The following is a 20,236-nucleotide window of genomic DNA, read 5'->3' as shown; positions in this document are numbered from 1 at the left end:
TCGTTTAAAAGCACAATTAGGACGTAAGCGTCACTTTTAAGATATACCGTATTTTTGTTTTCGGTCAAATGGCCTTTTGAATGGTACTGCTAAGGGCTCTACTTTGATAGCATCAAAATCACTATTTTTAAAACCCTAAGAAGGCTCAACACAACATGAGACCTTGCTCAAAGTATTACCAGGGGATCTACATATAAACTTAGTATTGAGAACACTGTTTGTATTCAGAGAGTTTACTAAAAAGAAAGATTTTGAACAACTCACTTTAGCAGTTGTTTTTTTCCGGTCGCCGCCAAAGAGTTGATCTCCTAATGCAATGTAACAGGGAGGAGAGTAAAGATGGAAAGTTCCCGAAGCTTATTTCCATATAAATGCATGGATAATTTGTTGTTTTGTCATTAGAGAAATACAATATTGACCTTGTAGTTGAAAAAGGAGCCTCATAAGAAATGACTTTTCCTCCTGGAGTCCGTTCATTCGCATTCAGAGATCGTTTTTTTTTTGGACTGGCAAGATTGCGGAGACTGGAAAAACCAACCAAACCAAGAAACCAAACAATGTTCTCAATGCTGGAGTTCATGTGTAGAGCTTCTGGTGATGCATTGAGCAAAGAGTCATGTTGTGTCGAGCCTTCTTGGTGTTTTGAAAATAGATCATAGTAGTGCCACTAACACTCCCATTCAAAAGGCCATTTGACTGAAAACAAAAAACGGTATATCTTTTAAAGACACGCTTACATCCTAGTTTTGCTTTTAAAACGAAAGTTTGACTGGGGTACATTCACAAAAAGACCCTAGGTTGCATTTTGGCAAGAGTTGCGCTTTAAAGTCTGCTGACGAGGAGCTTCCAACCAAACCTGCCCTAAAAGTGCTGGTTGGTGTTTTTGGAGACAGAGGTACGGGAAGAAGCTTATTCAAATTCAAAGACTTGCTGTTGCCAGGGTTCAACAAAGTATCACCCTCCAGCTAATTTTGGGCTCCGGAGCTATTTGTTCCATGCTTTTTCAGTTGGACTGTTTTAGCATTCTCCACATTAACGGGCCCATCATAAATCATGCAATATAACAAATGGACTTATCCTCAGCAGATAGTGCTGCTCCTTTCAACGCCCAGAACAAGAAAAGCAAAGGTCAAATGATTAGCCTTGGTATGCCTGTGCACCTTTAATGATTGTGCCGAACCTTTGTGTTAGGCACGTGCCTCCTCAGCACATGTAGCGCTTGTTAAATACAGAGCAGAGAGATAAATTAATGAAGGCTTCCTCCTGCTGCTTCTTTGGCCTCTGCATAACCTAGTAGTGATGACTGAGCAGAAATGTGGCCTTGCTGTAGATGTACTGTAACACTGTATTAAAGTATGTTCTGTAATTAATGCAGCACTATATTTTAACAATAAAACTATGCTGTAATCAAAATGCTAGTTGTAAATAATTGACAATAATAATTGGATTTGACTCACGTGAGTCATTAAAGCAGAATTTGTTACTGGAATTATTGAATCATTTTTTATACTCCATTTGATATATAATAAGTTATTATAACAACAACAATGGTAATACATTGGTTTAAGAAATGTATTGTATATTGACTAATAAAAATAGGAAGTATAGTTGTAGTATAAGTATAGCTTTTACAGTTTAATTTTTTTTGTATCTCACATTAAACAAATAAGGTATGTTTCTAATCCTATGAATTTATCATCTGCTTTTAAAGATTTTTTTATTTGTTTCCTTCCATTTAATCATTTGTTGTGTAGTGGGTTTCAGCCAATTTTATTGTCATCTGCTTATTTTTGGAATAAAGTCACCCACACACTATCAGTGTAAAAAGCACTGTGCCATTGTTTTCCTATAAGGTTTTTCTATGGGGATGGGAATTGCAAATTCAAATTATTTCAATTTTAACCTTGCTTGCCGCTGACCTTTCAACCAATGAGACAACGTTATGTAGCATAGCTAGAAGCAACACATGCAAGCAGGTGAGGTAGAGAGTGATGGAAGAAAAGCACTCTGTGTTTCAAAGTTTGCCGAACTGCATTTTTGCTAAATATTTCCCAACATCATAATTTGCCAATCAGGTGTGATGAGCCTGTAAGGGACTCCTTATGACAGAATATTTCTCATCATAATTTGCCATCACAAAGAGCAGCTTGTTTCAGAAGTGTCATCAGCTCAGTGGCCACTTATGTCACAAACCAATCAACACCCAACACGGGCACAATGAGCAACACCTGTTGACCCTCCCACTGCCACCGCACCAGTCCAAAAGAATAATGCAGGCTGAGGAGAAAAACACTGAACTAAACTGTTTTATGTGCCGCTTTAAACACTCACTGAGGACTTCATCGTCACCTACATCATTCTCTGCACGGTGTCCCCAGACCTCTATGCTCACCATCACAGCCATTTACTCTGTTTCGATTGCCAGCTTATGGCCAATTATTAGCACGGCATAGGCTGCAAAGTGCAGAGTCAGCGGAAAAATGCAGTGCAAACCCTCATTTAGCATGCCATCACAGGCATGGAGGGAGAGGAGGAGAGAAGAAAGGAACGAAGGTATGGAGCTTCCCCCAATAGGATGGAAATGATAGTGGTAGTGGTGTGTAAAGAGCTTCTGTAGTGCTCTATAGAGATGGAGGCTGGAGAGAGAGAAAGAGATCATACCGAAACTGTGCAGCTAGCAAAATGCAAATGGGGAATACTCTACTATGCAGGTAACCCATACCAGAAGAAATAGTTTTGGGATATTCTTTTTTTCTGTTCCTTGGGTGTGGACATGAAGTAAAAAGATTTTAAATTATGAATTGTAAGGTTGGGGGATGTGGGAAAAAAAAACATTTGAGAGCACAAGGGATTTCTTGAAAATGCTGAAGCAAACATGGAAATGAAAAAGAGACAGAAGATTAGATCTCTCACTGTTAATGAGTTCATGTATGAATAAGGAGGATCCATGTGCAATAAACTGTAGAAGATAAAGTCAATAAAACTGGTTAAAGAAGGTTCTTTAGTCAGCTTAAGCTACAAACGATTCTCTACTTATTAACAATGGGAATCATACTCAATTAATTAGCGGATAAAAGCTAGAAATGTTTACATTAAATGTAATATTGAAAGTTATGCACACATTACTCTTTTAAGTATGTCATGGTCACACTTCTCTTTGTCAAATCTGTATGGCTGAATGAAGACAGTTTCATAATGTTTACAAAAATAACAATCCATTATAATTGTTTCCAGTTGTTCCGGATGGGGAAATTGTCTTTTTAAAGTACAACATTAAGTCATTAAGGATGTCAGTAAAGTGGAGCAAAATAAAAAAAACAAAATTCACTTAGGGCCCACTAAACAAAATATATTTCAAGATCAGATAAGAGAGTTGACATAATATGCAGTAGATACTTACAGTATAGAAGCCTACAGGTAGAGTGAGGTGGAATCCTTCCTGCAAAGCTTTCAGGACTGTTTTCCTCAGCTGATATTGTAACATACAGCATTTCTAGGAAGATCACAACTAGGTCAACACCTATATGACTGGACTGTGTATGGTCAATGTGCTAAATTGTGGCCAAATTGTTGAATTCAGAAGTCTTTAGTCTTCAGACAGTAGTATCCAAGATCCGCAGAATAATCCATTCTAACCGGCCAGCTACACTGCACATGTGACATATAATCAGAGCGGATGCTCCAACACTACACTTCCATTATAATCAATGAAACTGGCTACACTGGGCATGAGAGAGGAGTGTAAGTGATGCATATGCACTGCAGAAATCCACTCTACAAGCCTAAAATAGGAAAGTTTTCTATTTATGCAAGGTGTGTGCTCTTTTGCACAAAGGTGGATCACAGAGTCTCTATATTTCTTTCAAATTAAACAACCGATATAGAGGAAATTACTTAATTACTGTCAGTGAGCATATTTTCAATTTAGTTCTGAGAGGTTTGATTTTTAATGTATTGTTTCCTGTCACCTTCGTCCTTTGATAGTAACTGACAATAGCGCTGTGCCGGGTCCAAAAACTGAAGAAACAACAACAACCCCAAATGTCTTGCATGAGACTCACATAATCCTATGCTGTATGTGTGATGCAGATGTAGCCATTTAAAAGATGCATTCCTGGCACATCCGCTCCGCAAATGGTCCACATACGTTACGGCTAATTTATGCTTCTGCATTAGAGCCGTGGGTACGTACTATATGTACAGACTGCAACAACTGTGATTAGTCTGCTTAGCTGTGGCCTGGTAGCGTTGCATTAACCCCAACTCATTTTGCAAGTTTACCTTCTCCATAAACAACATGAAATCAAGGAGAGGGTTAACTTTTCCTGCTACAGATTTCCCACCATGGTCAGAAAGCACAGGGGAGACACTTTGCTTCTCCCACTATAAGTCACGAGTTGGTACCCGCTTCGAAGCTACTTCAGGCCACCTACATATGCCAAGGCAAAAGCTCTGTGCGGAGCCTCCGCAGAAGCATTAATCCCCCTTTACACGTGCAATGTAGCCTAATCGTCAGTGCGTGGTAGATTTGGAATGAGCAGCAAACCATGAGTGGAACCACTTTAAAAGCCTCCTGAAGACACATTTCAGGACTATCCACTCTTTATAAATGTGAGCAGAGCTTGACACTAAATAGCAATGATGAGAGATTGGACTATAACAGCAGAGAATAGTTTTATTCAATGCTAGAAAGCAGTCACTGACTGATCGGTTGACATTGTATGACGCCACTGTGTATAGCATGCATATAATTATAGGTAAAATAGTCTTGCTGAATTACAACTGCAGCTATCTGCACCAAAAAAAAGAAGTGATTTGGCAACTGTAGGATGTAAGTATGAAGACACTGCCTACATTGGACATTTCCAAAACACACATTATAAAAACAGCAAGAAATGTAGACTCAATAGATCTGTGAAAATAAAAGGCATCCATGATCACACTGAATAAAAACTCGTTTGAAGGGTGTGTCTATTTAAAAAGTAAAGTAAATTGATGAGAGAAGACATGAAAAATATACAAGAGCAGATGTAAGGTGTGATTTAACTAGAGCCACAGCAGCTATTTATGGTCGGTCTTTACTTCTCCATGTAGGAGGCAGTGTGTTCTGCTGCGCTGCCCTCATATTAAAACCCCAGCCATTAAACCGCACTCGGCCAAAACATTAGCAGCCGCCCAGGAATTAATTGAACATAAGCTTGTTCAGCCCAGGCTGTGATGTGGCACAAACACATAAGCATGCATGTACACAACACACACACACACAACACACACACACACACACACACACACAGTAGATATATGAGTTTGCAGCCTACAGAGAGCCAATAGGGTAACTAGTCACGTATCTTCCTTTGTAGTATTTAAGCATAATTCAGTCTATTGCAACTTGGGTTCTATTTAGGTATTTTTGTACAATAGTCCAATCAGTTGTATCTATACTAAACTCACCAAAGTAATTGCCGACTCCTGAAAATACCACAAAAGTGTACAATGAAGTCCAATGGGGCAAGAAACCTGGCAGACTTTATTGTTGCTGCATTCTTAGAATTCAGCAAATAACTTATTGACTACAATGTTATTGACTTTTGATTGGAACGATGGCCCGAACACTAAAAATAAGATTCAAATTTAATGAAAACAAAATAATATTTGCTCAAGAAGTCCAGATGATTTTTTGGTTATCAGAGTTTTCAAATGCATCTCTTCATCAGTGACTAGAGCTGGCTCAGGTGTCAACACATAACCCAAGTGTGGAACTTCCATCATGTGCAGACAAAAACATTCAGATTCTAATGAACCTGAATCATCCTTAAAAGAGTACGCCTCCGTTTGTTTAAATAGGGTTATTCACATTCTCCTGTGGGAAAACATTTTTTTTTTGTCACAGTGCATGCATTGTCTTAGTCCGGCTGCACCACCGCTTGCTTAGCGTAGTAAATGGAATCCTATGTTGCCGGTTAGCATGTCTTGAGTAAAAGTGACCCAACAACAACAAAAACAAAACCTAATTACTTGTTGTGGCCAGCGTATTCACAACAAGTACAATAGAAATGCAGATATTGACTAGGATTTCCTAGGCAGATATTACTTTACTCTGTTACAATTAGATACATTCAACAAGCTACTTTTATTTGTTTTTATATTATTTATTTCTTCCTGCAGATTTCTTTATGAAGCTGGTGGTCTTCTGATCCCAGGTCTGCTGGCAATCCTAACGCAGACACACCTGTCATGACTCTGCTCATAGCAAAATAATAGCTGAAGGTACAGCAGGAGATTCAGATGAGACAAAACATGCTTGGCCTCTCTTTTTTCACTATTATATGGTATATTGTTTTCAAATATCACAAATGAGAGATGGAGTCAGAGTCCTAGTGTATTTGTATTTGGATTCAAGTCAGATTTAACCACTCACAGGAAAGTATTCTTAAGCAAGATTCTCCAACCTTCTAGATTTAGGGCTGCTCTGTAGCTAACTGTGACCTTTGACATTCTTGTGGAAGGGTCAAGAGAAAAGATGGCAATCACCACAATTAAAATAGTATCTTCCATAACTACAGTTTCTCCCAGATACCTCCAGTGTCTATACAGGTGGTCTGATTATTGTCATCTTGTTTGTTAGGTGCTGTAGTTGGAGTGAGCAGAGTTCCACCCTGATTAACAATCAAGGCAGAGCTGCTTATTTTCAAGCTCCTGTTTGATTCATGATCCACAGGCTGTGAGTCAGTGCAGGGTCACAAAGTCTTTTCATGAGTTATGAGAGTATTTAGTGGGTACTAGAGAGCCATTAGCGCGGGCTAATCAGCACAGGTGTGTGTATGATTCTGCCCTGTGGGTGAGGTTAATTGCAAGTAGGAAGGCCTTGGATTCCGGCAGGGGCCCCAATGTGTAAAGGAGACGTGAAAGGTAGAAGTAGACAGAGTGTTAAAGGTCAGAGACATGCTCAGGGCAACTTACTGTAACTCATTTTCAGAATCATGTTCGGGGTAAGAAAGCTCATGCGCGTGCACACACACACACACACCACACACACACACACACACACACACACACACACACACACACACACACACACACACCTTTTATAAATACCATTTATAATAGGATTAGATCAAACTTTATCTGTAATCATGATTATGTCCATGATATTGCACGCAATGTTCTATTATCACATTATGTCCCAGAGAGACAGTAATCCAGAGAGAATGACTAAATTAGCAGAAAACGGCACAGAACTAAAATGTAGACGAGAAACACCTCAGCACCCCATGCATCTGTTGCCCATATTCTGGCATTAGGTAGATGAGTTGTAAATTGGGATCAGAGGGACATTCCAGAAACATTATGTGTAAACGGTACTAATGATTGCTCTCTTGCAGGAGGAAAATATCCATCCATTGACATCGGTTTATCCGGGGTCGGGTTGCGGGGTCGTCAGAACCCAAACTTCCCTTTCCCGAGCCGTTACATGCCAGTTAGATTTGTATCCGACTTGATCCCAACTTGCTCTGCACACGTAGGCAACGATAATCTCACAAGGGCAAGGCGGCCGCAATGCTGAGACGCAGGCAGTGCAGTTGCTTTTCACCAACTGCAAGACCCAGGCGGACCCAGGGCATGCTGGGAAACGCCGGCCTTTCAGCTGATTTAACAGGTGAATGTTTTGAGAGCTACACTGTCATGATTAAAACAACTGGAACTGTGTACAAGCTGATATATGGGTCTGATAACATTTTATGAAATCAGAATAGGACCACAGGGGTTATGTCACTTTCTGTTCAGCCTGAAGTTGCTGGAAATGGCTGGACTTTACCGCAACTTTACCTGTCCGACTTTACCACAGCTTTTTGTCCCTGCCCTCGGTTGCTGCTGCCTGCTCTCATCCACTTTACAGGCAAGGCACAGTTCATCTCAAACAAACCATAAATGTCTCCACCTAGTCCCGGGTCTTCCCCCGAGCCCTTTTCCCAGCTGGATGTGCCTTGGAAACCTCCCTAGGGAGGCGCCCAATGAGCATCCTTACCAGATACCCAAACCACCTCAACTGGCTCCATTTGACACAAAAGGAGTAACGTCCTTGTAGATGACTGAGATTCTCACCCTATCTCTAAGGGAGACGCCAGCCAACCTCCTGAGGAAACCCATTTTGCCTGCTTGTACCCAGGGTTCTCGTTTGTTTGATTATGACCCAGCATTCATGATCATAGGTGAGGGTAGGAACAAGACTGGTAGATTGAGAGCTTTGCCTTCTGGCTCAGCTCTCGGTGCGATACTCCAGCCAATCTCCTGCTCCATTGTCCATCACTTCGGAATAAGATCCCAAGGTACTTGAACTTCGTCACTTGGGGTACTGACTTATTCCCTACCCGGAGAAGGCACTCCAATCAGTTTCCTGCAAGGTTTACTAAGAACCATAGGCTCAAATTATGATGTTCTGATCTTCATCCCAGCTGTTTTACACTAGGCTGCGAACCGATCCAGTGAGTGCTCAAGGTCACGGACTGATGATGCCATCAGTACCACATCATCTGCAAAAAGCAGCAATGATATTGCCAGCGCACTGAACTGCAACCCTTCCCCACCGAAACAATGCCTTGTTATCCTGTCCATGAATATCACAAACAGGATTGGTGACAACCTCACTTGACACAAGACTGATCAAGAACCCGGACACAGCTCTCGTTTTGGATGTACAGGGATTGGATAGACCTAAGAAAGGAATCCCCTCACACCATACTCCCACAGCATCTCCTACAGTATCTCCTGGGGGACCCGGTCAACACCTTTCCAGAGCCACAAAACACATGCAGACCAGAAGGGCATACCACCAGGCCCCTTCCAGGATCCTTGCAAGAGTGAAGACCTGGTCCATTAACGACCGCATTGTTCCTTCAATCTGAGGTTTGACTGTTGGCCTAACCCGCCTTTCCAGCAGCTTGGAGTAGACTTTACCATGGAGGCTGAGAAGTGTGATACCTCTGTAATTTATACAAATTCTTTGCTCCTTTTTAGAACAAGGGAATCATCACCCCGGTCTGTCACACCTTAGGCACCATCTCATTCTGTAATTTCAGGCAATGTTGTCCACCGGTGTCCATTACGGTACTCAAGGGTTACCCGCCCCTTGAGGCACCTAAGACCCTGAGACCACAGCTCCCCGCCGCAGCTTCAGCAATGGAAGCTTTGAACATTGCCCACTCTGCTTTTCAATGCCCTCAACCTCCACAGGGATGACCGAAAAGCTCTGTCGGAGGTGTGAGTTGAAACTCTGTTTGACAGGGGCCTCCTCCAGAAGTGTAGATGATACGATGATAGAAGTAACCTATGTGAAACTTAAAACAACTGTTTAAACCAATCTATGCCTTTTAAAACTGCTGTTGCCAGCCCAGGTCTTTACAGTAACTGAAGCTCTAGTATGTTTCAGTTGCTTTCCCAGGTTCACTCTGCCCCATCATAACAAAGCTACTTTCTCTCTATAACCATAACTGTACTATACTTCTACTACTATAACCATAACCATTAATCAGTGTTTCAGTTGTAACTGTGCGGTAAAACCACTGATTCGTGAACATGCTGCTTTGCTGGTGTTTCTCATTGAAATATCAATGCCTCTGCTATAACTCAAATTTCTGTGGGCATATAATGTAGGCCGATTAGGGAAAATGTACATTTTTTGTGCAACAAAAGCAGCTGAAAGCAGCTTCAGAGGGTTTGCAGATAAACTAGTGCTTGACATAAAAAGGTTCAGTCAGACAGGATTCAGAAAGCAACCCCTAAAATATTCACTTGACCTGCTTTGTTTGCTCTCTTTCTACCCCAGGCAAGCCATCCTTTAACTCTCTCTTTTGCTTTATCACCTCTTTCTTTACTCTTGACCTGCTTTTGAGCTTGTGGTAAACACAGAGGCCTCAGTCCAAATCACATCTACAGGTTTCTTACCTCCACATTTTCTGGCATCCTTCCCCGGTACACCACAATGTGTAGCTTGGATGAAAGTACATCCAGAGATGCAACAAATACTACAATATCATAATCATGTAAAAATGCTTTTACTTTGAAGACATTTACTTAATTAACAGTCAAAGTACTGTGTAAAAATGTACTTAGATAAAAAATAAAAAGTAGGTCAGTTAAAATGTACTTGTTACTGCATTAATTGTTTTTCATTTAGGGTTATACGATGATATACCTTTAAATTGCATTAAATGTTGACATAAACAATAATGAAAGAACATCACACCACTCTTAAGTGCAAACTAACAATGACTTCCATTTCTATAGATGAAACTATACTTGCAGCCTGTGTGGAGTATCAATTATAAATATGCTGTGCCTTCCTCTGAATAGCCTTAGAATTAATTTGAAAAGAGGACAACACTCAGTTAAACACAAATGTACAACAGTAAATAAAAAGATCTATGGACAAGGGGCAACAAGCACTATTAGGCTACATAAATGAAATAGCCTGCCAAAACTTATAGAATCAACAAAAGTATGTAACCAAATAAGATAAGTCGGACACACGCATATCTAAGCAAACAAAAACTAGCAGTTTCCAAACATCTTGAGCTGAATAAGGCTCTGCAGTCACATCAGGGATTATTGTCAAAAACAAGAAAAAGATCTTACACATCTCAGTGAAGGTTAGCTTTTCTAAGTAAACGCAGAACCCGGTGCACATGTTAGCGTTTAGCATCAAGGATACACCTGTTAGTGTTTTGTGAATTAAGACTTTCTTACACCAAAAAAAACAGCAACTACGCCATATGTCATTTGCACAAGCAGCAATTACGACCCATATTTACAATTATTACTAGTGGTTTCTAATGGTTGCAGTAATTGTAACAGGAGCAAAGCAGGATGTCATGTAACATTCTAGTAAGACTGAGTAAATCTGTTCGGGGGGGTGGACGAGTCAAACAAACACAGGACGTTCACTTAAGAGAGCCATGTTCGTGTCTTGTTTGAAAAGTAAACAGCAAATTATTATATTATATTATTATTATTATTATACGGAACTACGTCACATGCGCAATTACGTCATATGAACCAAAGTGAAGTAACGTAACAAATGTTTTTTAACCCAAACCACAATCTTTTTCTAAACTTTACCAAGTAGTTTTGTTGCCCAAACCTAACCAATTAGTTTTTTGTTGGAAAGCTAGCAAGAGTTAAAACTCTCATTTCTCTCTCTCTCTCTCTCTCTCTCTCTCTCTCTTTCTAACCCGTCTCATTTACTGGTAAGCAAACTCCTAAGATTATAAGAATGATACAATACAAACAGGACCACTGTAAACAAGCAGCGACGATGCACATTGATCTCAGGCTCATACATGGGAGGGGTAGAGTTCGCACAGCAGGACAAGTAAGCATTTTATTGGTTCTTTTCAAAAGATCTAATCCACTTTTTCCAAGGTATTGGTTCAGTATTAGTATGAGTTGCTTTAGTATGCTTTTTAATGTCTACTAATAGGTAATGTGTATTAAGTCTTTACTGACCTATCTATTTTGGATAAATGTATGTTTTATACCATTGCGCCTTCTCTCTGACTTCTCTCTCTGTTGGTGGGACTCCTGATTGTCGGACTTGGGGTCTCGCTGACCTATCGGAAAATTGGTAAGACAGCCGCCAGCAAATTCACCCACAAGCTGTCTGGGGAACTTAAAGAGTGCCTGCATGGAGTGATTGAGAGGATGAAGGTTTTACATCTAAGGGCTGACCAGTCCAGTGAACTGTCTCGCAACATCTCAGACCGGACCGTGGAAGCGCAGAAGGGGATTGATAACATCAGGGTCCAGTCGGTGGAGTTGCTTTGTGTGTCCACCGGTCTGGCAGAAAAGGTGGATGGACTGCAAAAATCACTACGTGATATGGATGCTCGCATGACGCTGAGGTCGGTAACAATTGAGTGATGGACATTGATTCGGATAAATTTTACCGAGTCACCCTAAACTGGACTGCAACTGATCAACTACCCATACCCCCCTCCCCGCAACCCTTCACCCGAGCAGGAAAACAACCAGCAGCTGGCCATTCGATCTCGTCCTGTGCTCTGGTTATCTCTTCAAGGTCACGCCGATGAACTGAGCTTTTGTCAACATAGTCAGTCTGACGCCTACACATTCGCACACACAACTCATTATCTCTCACACACACACACACACACACACACACACCATACACTCCCCCCCCCCCTCCCATCCCTCACCCTTATTCGTCTGTCTGCTCGATTTCGTGTTTCTCGCTCCCTCTCAATGCCACCTCAAAAATTCCTTCATATGTCCACATGAACTGTGTGTTGTCTTGTGCATTATGTTGTGATGTTGTATTGTACCATGTTGCTGTCTGCATTGTTTCTTTTCGAGATAAGCGTGTGGTGGCGCTGTTCCATAGCTGCCGCCCGGAGGTTGCTCCAACCTAAGTCAAATTCCTCGTATGTATACTTGTATGTCATACCTGGCGAATAAAGCTGATTCTGATAGTGATTCTGATTCTGATTCAGTTCTTGAAGATGAGTATGTACACCTCTGAGTATGCAGGAGATCAGTATTATCAGTTCTGTCTCTCCGTTTTTTTTCTTATCTTTCTTTTTCTCTCTACATTTCTTTTTTATGGTCAGTGGACCATGTATCTACCCACTGGGGGTAAAACCACTCAAGCCACTTTACCAGGACAGAAAAAAACTGGCACGTAGCCCCTGGGGGAGAGTCACAGAGACAAAACACCAACACTTGTCCTATTTAATCTTCCTTGAACTAAACACTATCTGACACTGCCGGGTTGTGAGGGAAGGCTGAGTATTTAATGATATATGCCCCTGAGGATCAAAAGCACATTTTGTAAGAGTCTACCAGAGTACCTGAGCATCTAATGAAGCACACAGAAATAGTACGAATGAATCTCATATAATACTGTTACTTCAAAAAGTCTTGGCCTGACATTTGGCTGTCTATGCACTTTGAAAGCAGTTTCTTGTGCAGCTTTGATATACTCTTGGAAGCGCAGCTCTGCAGTATCAGTTGTTGGTTTAGTGCATTACTCAGTGGCACTTAGCCTACTGTATAATTGGTAAAGACCACACAGTGTTAGTAACTCACTTTTAAACTCACCTGTTTTTAGTTCTACGGTTTACAAAAAATTGCACTGTCTACTGAGGGCTCTTAAAGCGCCCATAGTATGCTCATTTTCAGGTTCATAATTGTATTTTGAGGTTGTGCCAGAATAGGTTTGCATGGTTTCATTTTCAAAAAACACAATTTCTTTTGTTGTATTGCACATTGCTGAAGATCCTCTTTTCACCCTATGTGTGTTTGGGTCTCAGTTTTAACTACAGAATGAGACATCTCACTTGTTTTAGCTACAGAGTGAGACATTTCACTTCTATACTATCTTTGTTGGGAGTCAAACATGCTCAGTAGCTAGGTAAGATCACATCAGCTAGATAATTCTTTTTCCATCTTTGGTCAGTCCGAGGCAGGATTAGCTGGGAGACTTCTTCTAAACAAGGACATGCTTGTGGAATACCTGCAGAACAGGGACATGGAAGTTGTTCTTTTGTAGATTATGGTGAACTAGTGAGTGTTGTTGCAGTGTTTTGCCATTGAGAACGAGCTAGCATGCTAGTGCTAGCATGTGCTACGGTTAGCCCCCTCGTCTAGTGACGTAGAAAGCCTGGTTAGTGACACCTTGCTAGTGACGTAGAATGTTTTCATAATACGGGCACTTTAAGTCCTCTAACAATGATGTGGACTGGATATGATTTGTCATCAATATGTTTCTTTCCGTTAGTCATAGCCCTGTCCCGATCTAATAATCAGTAACATTATCCGTCGGCTGCTGGCCAAAATGGCCATCCATTAGCCTAAACTAAACACTAAGTGACATGCTGTAAACATATGTAACAACAAGCAGCATGTGTCACATGCCTTAAGCATGGATTGCATGGAGCTAGAAAAGTGTAAATGAAACCTGTCAGCATCACAATGTCATCTGTATGGGATTATTTTAAGCTCAACAAAGAAAAAAGAAAAACAGCCAGAGAAATTCATACAGTCCAATCCAATCCCCTTTATTTATATAGCACGATTTTAACAAACCCAAGGTTCCCAAAGTGCCGCACAAAAAGATAATACAGAATAAATAAATAGATAATAAATAACTAGATATTGCATATTTATTTATCAATAAATTAATAACTAGATAATGCATATCTATTTATTTATATTTATAAAAAATGCAAATGTTTCAAGGGGTGGCAGCAACATTGGAAACTTAAATAAACCACTAAAGAAGTATTACAAAAAATAGTATGCAGAATATATAGAGGCAACAAGTGGCAAGAATAAAAATGTGCCAACGCAACAACACTGCTAGAAACAACTGAGAAGCGTGAGAAATTCCCTCCAGACAGCAACAAAGTAAAGCTGATAATGGATAACATCGATGAATTCATTGGGCAACCAACCCCTTTCTGTGGTAGAAAATGTGGGTTTGTGATGCTTAATGGAACATTTGGAGCCGACATTTCATCTCTGAAATGGCTTATCTAAATAATTACTAGCAAGTAAGCAAAATTATTTTGAAATGCTTGGAAAACTTTTCTGTGGCTCACACACAGGAGTGTCCATATCTACAGCAACAGAAGAGATGTGAAATGCATGGAAAATTGAGAAGAGTAAAGTCCATGTCATTTTAATAGACAATTCCAGTATCATAATAAAAGCAATGGATTGTCTTGGAGTGGCCAGTTTGGGATGCTTCCTGCACACCCTCCAACTTATTGTGAACAAGGGACTGCTATCACAGCATAGTGTAAGTGATGTATTGGCCATCAGCAGAAAAATTATCTGTCACTTCATGCACTCGCCGCTTGCATATTCATGCTTGGAGAATATTCAAGGGGAGAGAGAGCGGATGACTGTTTGCTTGAGTTCAGTGGAGCAGACAGCTCAGCAGAGTTGTGTAATTACGACTTCATGACATTTCACAAAATGCTGAAGGAGCAACAGCAATATTGTATTAGCAGCGGACCACTGCTACTAAATGTATATAAACACTGAGGTTACATGCAAAAGATTTGTTAGTGTGTGCACAGTTTCTGCCCTTAGATATTATTTTTTCACTACAGCTAATGCCTAACATACAATAGAAGACTCTGAACAGACTTTAAAAAAAGATTAAAATCTGAAACCTTCTCACATCTAAACTTAAAGAATGTCATAATATGTAAAGACTGGGGATCTAGCAGAGTCACCAATTGGAAGACTTCAACTAGATTTGTCATGAAAAATGTAACCAAGCTACCTAGTTACAAACAGTGTTAGCTGGTAACTTTAGGGAAAGTTTGCCAATTTTCTGTATAATAATTTCAAACTGGTTTTGTTTGAAGTTACTTTTTAACTTGGCAAAGTTACCAATGAAGCTTTGTGTTGCGACTCTGTTACATTCCATTCCAAACTCTGAACAAAGCCTACCTCATTTGTTTTAATTTGATTAACAAATTGGCATCATAATTGTTACGCTGTTTTCTTTTCTGAAGATTTATCTGCGTTAACCTATCTTGAAACAATCCTTCTTTCCCCTGGTATCCCTTTATCTATTATACTCTCAAGTCATCAAAGTGAATGGAGCGATTGTTCAAAAACTCTACAAAATGGTGAACTGAACCCTGCTTCGTGTCACCTTGTTCTCTGAGCTCCCGTAACTGCTTTCAGAATCAACTCACAGAGGTCAGGCAGTAGATGATAGGATACAAACCACAAAGCAATCATGATCGGATTGTTTAATAACTCACCAAGTTGCTAATAAAACAGTAGACTACTTGGAGCACCTGACTATGACTGCCCCATTATCCCAACATCTGTGTGTGTGTGTGCTTGTGTGTGCACACAGCAGAGTGAAAAAAAAAGAGCAGAAACAAAATTTCCCCAAAAGGGATTAATAAAGTATACCTCCTTCTTCATCTTCTTCTTCTTCTTTAGAGCGCCAAGATATGACTTCAAATGGGATCAAAGGGGATTTTCTGTCAAACGTGTATGGAGTGAAATGTCAAACATGTCTAATGAGTTCTTATAGTTACGAGTGGCATCCTATTCAGTAGTGGAGATGTGCCACAGCCCCTTGTGCTATATTGTTAGAGTGGCACTACAAATCAAGAAGGATTCAAAGAGAAAAGAGGAATAGGAATAGTAATAAAGTAGAATTGTGCTTATCATGTCAACTTATATCATTTTTGTGTGTAAATTCCAGCAAAATGTGCTCAAATTACTTACTTTACCATTATAACTAATTAGAAAAGTATTGTATATTCACTGAAACAAGGCTAGAAGACTAACTTTATTCATCTAGCTAAATTATGTATATTACGTGATCTCATTCATTCATGTGGCTAGCATGAGTGACTAATATCAATAACATTACAATGCATACATGCATTGCTTACATGATTAGGATAATATCTGTTTATCTATTTTATTACCTGTGCAAAACAGGACCAATAACAAAGGACACATTCTTTTCTGGCCTGCTATTTATTGCTAGTATGTATGTATTGAAGTTGAAAGTCTCCAGCAAAGCGTTAACATTCACTACTTGTACTATGCTGTCGATTTTAATGTGAACAAGACGGGCACTCAGAAAGCACAGACCACCGCCAAGACTAGAGCAACCTTTCTCAAACGTTTTTATGCCAAGGCTCCAGTAAAGTTTGGACCTCATCCTCTGGGGCCCACTTATGTAATATGTTGGGGGAAAAAAAGACTATTTTTCATTATATGAAACATTTAATTAATGAGTTACAGTTAAAATTAAGGATCTGTCTTTGTGCCATCTCATGTATATTTGTCTGTCTATGTGCATGTCTGTGTATTGCCTCTGTCATCATCCTTATTTGTCAGTCCCTTTGTTGTCATGCTGAGTTGTTTGTCTCCGTTTTCATTTCCATTGTCTGGTCTGTCTTTCCTGCCATCATGGAATTCTTATTTCCCTGCAGTAAATGGCAGAAACTAATAAGCTTTAAAAATTAAATTAGACAAACAACTTCAATTCATGAATAATTCCCACAAATTATTTTGCCCTAGTGCGTGTGTGTGTGTGTGTGTGTGTGTGTTGTGTGTGTGTGTGTGTGTGTTTTTTGAGTGTGACAGAGATGGAAGGCATGAAGGGTGAGAGATATAATGACGAAAATTAAATGTACTGTAAGTAACTTTAAATACAATGTTGAACTTGCACTGATTCATTCGCGTAATGAGAGCAGCTGGGCCAATCTGAGCCCGGGTTCACTGCTGTCAGTACATTTGTGGAGGTCAGCCCTGATTGCAGTTGTTAATTTGGCCAGACTGATGTGCGCGTGAAAGGAACAAAAGTTAAGTGTGCAATCGGGCTTACTAATTCACATGCTCACCTAATGAGATGGCTGCTGCTGTTTTCTCACAACCATTCGGTAAAATCAAAGGAGTAAATCCTTTGCAGCAAGAGTTTAGAAGGCAACCGTGCACAGGGGGGGGAATGAATAAAGAGAATTGTTTTCACTGCCATTTCACTCAGAACTCTAAAGCATGCATCTTGTTAAAACAAGTTTGCAGCCCCCAATCACTTCACAACTGCTATTCTCAAGAGTCTGAGATAATGTGCTGTCAGTCACGGCACTGGTGAACAGATTACGCATCCAATTTTTTCAGGTGTGTGGGTCACATTGTGATTGAAAGCACTCTTTAACCTTGGGCAAAGTCTGGCTCAAGTGTACCCCATGAGAATGTCCATGAGACCCATATCCACCTTGCTCTTGTCAGCCAGAGAAGAAAATAATGGGAACATATCATAAACTCCGTTACCAACGCAATCTTTCCAGACGGTGAGTTTTTTCTTGAATCCAATGATTTTGTCACTGGCCTGGAAATTCTCCCATCTAAACCGCTAAATTGGTAGAGTTGGTAGTGTTTGCCTTAATGAAGTTGACTGTCTTCACCACTGTGATGAGTACCTCATTCAATTCAGGGGACGTACATTTTGATGCTAGCACCTCGCAATTAATGAAACAGTGATTTGCCTAAACAGAGGGAGACACCTGTTTGATTTGAGCCACGACATCTGCATGCCTCCCTGTATTGCTGCAGCCCGTCGGTGCACACTCCAATACAGCGGTCCCACAGCAGCCCATGCCCTGTTGTAGCAGCAGATGGGCCTAAAACCTCACGGCACGCATCCACAATTGAGGGCATAACTAGCTTCTCGCCGGTAGTGAAAGGAGCATGGGATTTGGAGATGTGATGGGAGAGAAGGTAAGACACTTGATTTTTTTCTGTCAGATTGCTTTGCAGCACTTTGCTCTGTTTCGTTCTTTTAAATAAATCCTCAGGTTTATCTTTAAAATGTGCATTCTTTGTCTCCAAATGTCTGCGCATTTTTTAAGGTTTCATAGCTTAATTGCTAAAAAACCATTTGGCAAATTACACAGACAGGCTTGGCTGGGCAACTATCCTTAAATATGAAACCAAACTTTATGTATGCAGGGTCATACTTGCTGTCAAATTGACAATCAATTTTTGCCTCTGGTTGTTCATTTGTCTCATGCAATTCAGAGGTTTCAAAATAAGGATTCAAGCGTTTTTGTTTAGAGCAGGCAATGGCTAAAAGCTTGATGGAATTTTAGTGGGCAAAATGCTGCGTTATTCTATTACAATCCACTACTAACTACAAGTAAAGTAAGCTGCATGCTAACACCAGAAACCTGTAATTTTGCCTGCTAATGTTGATTTCTCCCCAATTTCAGGTCACATTACCCGTAAAACATATCCGGATATGTAGTATTTGGTTGAGATGTTTTTATTGGTGATAAGTCCTACTTTACAATCCGCAGCAGTCAGCGTCAGGCTTCAACAGAGTGCAACAACAGCGGAGATGCCAGAGACTTGTGGACATGCGAAAACGCACTTAAAGAGAAAGGCGCTCCAGAGCATCTCAGACTGAGTGTGAATACAGGTGCAGCAGATTTTTTTAACATCAAAGCATGTAAACATGTTCTAGTAGAATCACTAAAGTATGAATCTGAAAACAGTATAGGTCTCCTTTAAAGCAGAAAGTGGTACTGCAGCACGGGAGACACAGAGAGGATAACAAATTCAGATGACATTTTGTGAGAAGTTGATGAGGGAAAAGCTGTTAAAAGTAGGAAGTGTTGCATCAAAGTCCTGTTTGTGACCACCAGACTGCACTTCCCTTTATTGTTTCCTTATTTTTGTGAACGGAGTTCTGCTGAGAGCTCAAACCGTGACTGTGCATTCAGCCAGCGATCTATGGCCAGATTTAAAGTCAGATTTTGAGACTCAGTACCGAGTTAAATCTGTTGGGTTCTTTTTTGTAGGTCTTCCGTTTCCAAATGATTAAAAACTGTGTACTGACTTTGCCTTCTAAGCCATTTTAGTCCTTGCCTCCCTTCCCTGGACCCTGCAGTCTCTTGCAGCGTGACTGATTGACTGGCTGACAGAAAAAGTGCTGATTACAGGTTATCATCTCCAGTGAGGGTCATTAGTGGAGGTGCAGAGCAGCCCAGGAGCTAGGCTTGTCAGGGACCCTCTGAGAAGGCTCAAGGGGGGGCTACAGAGCTCCACCACCAGCCCCACGATCCCCATTCACCCTCGGGCACAAGCGGATCAACCTCACATTACTCCTCCATCTCCTCAAAAAGTACCATGGAGAGAGGGGAGACAGGGGGCAGAGAGTGAAAAATGATTTTTTTTAGTTTGTATTGAATAAAACAATGGTTACTGGCATCTTTCAAGGCCAATGCAATAACAGAAATGTTAGAATTAAGCTGCTCATTTGCAAAAATGCTAATAAAAAATAATTTTAAAAAACTTGGGCGTGCTGTTTGTGCCATAGTGACCAACACAGCCAGGTTGGCTTACTTGTGACAAATGCTGGTTGAAGAATGGGATGCCATCCCACACCAGTGTGTGACCAGGATGGTAAACAGCATGAGGAGGAGGTGCCAGTACATTTTTCATGGGCGCAACCTACATACTCAGCACTGCTGCTCATCCCACAAATCCATGTTCCTTACAAATGGGGCACCATTTGAAAGGGAACTAAACAGGCTTTCCAACGGTATAAGATTTATTGCCAAAAAGTATTGTTACAACAGAGAAATAATCTACCAAACACAAATGTCCTTACTTTTTGTGCCCAGTTTATATACATTTAAATTACAATATTACCTTTTTCCGTACAAGCATC

At 40.5% G+C, this 20,236-nt stretch overlaps 1 protein-coding gene and 1 long non-coding RNA gene across 7 annotated transcripts in view; one reads left to right on the top strand and one right to left on the bottom strand.

Annotated features, from left to right (window-relative positions):
- LOC116671533 (RNA binding protein fox-1 homolog 3-like) overlaps positions 1–20,236 on the bottom strand; it is a 751,379-nt gene that overhangs the window by 307,731 nt on the left and 423,412 nt on the right. The window lies entirely within an intron of this gene.
- On the top strand, positions 736–14,307 carry LOC116671564 (uncharacterized). The gene is made up of 3 exons (XR_004327297.1): positions 736–827; positions 10,083–10,087; positions 14,297–14,307. It is a non-coding gene; the product is annotated as an uncharacterized LOC116671564 (long non-coding RNA).

Source organism: Etheostoma spectabile, chromosome 21 (genome assembly GCF_008692095.1).
Source record: "Etheostoma spectabile isolate EspeVRDwgs_2016 chromosome 21, UIUC_Espe_1.0, whole genome shotgun sequence".
Taxonomy (NCBI): Eukaryota; Metazoa; Chordata; class Actinopteri; order Perciformes; family Percidae; genus Etheostoma; species Etheostoma spectabile.
This window is presented reverse-complemented; position numbering and strand designations above follow the sequence as displayed.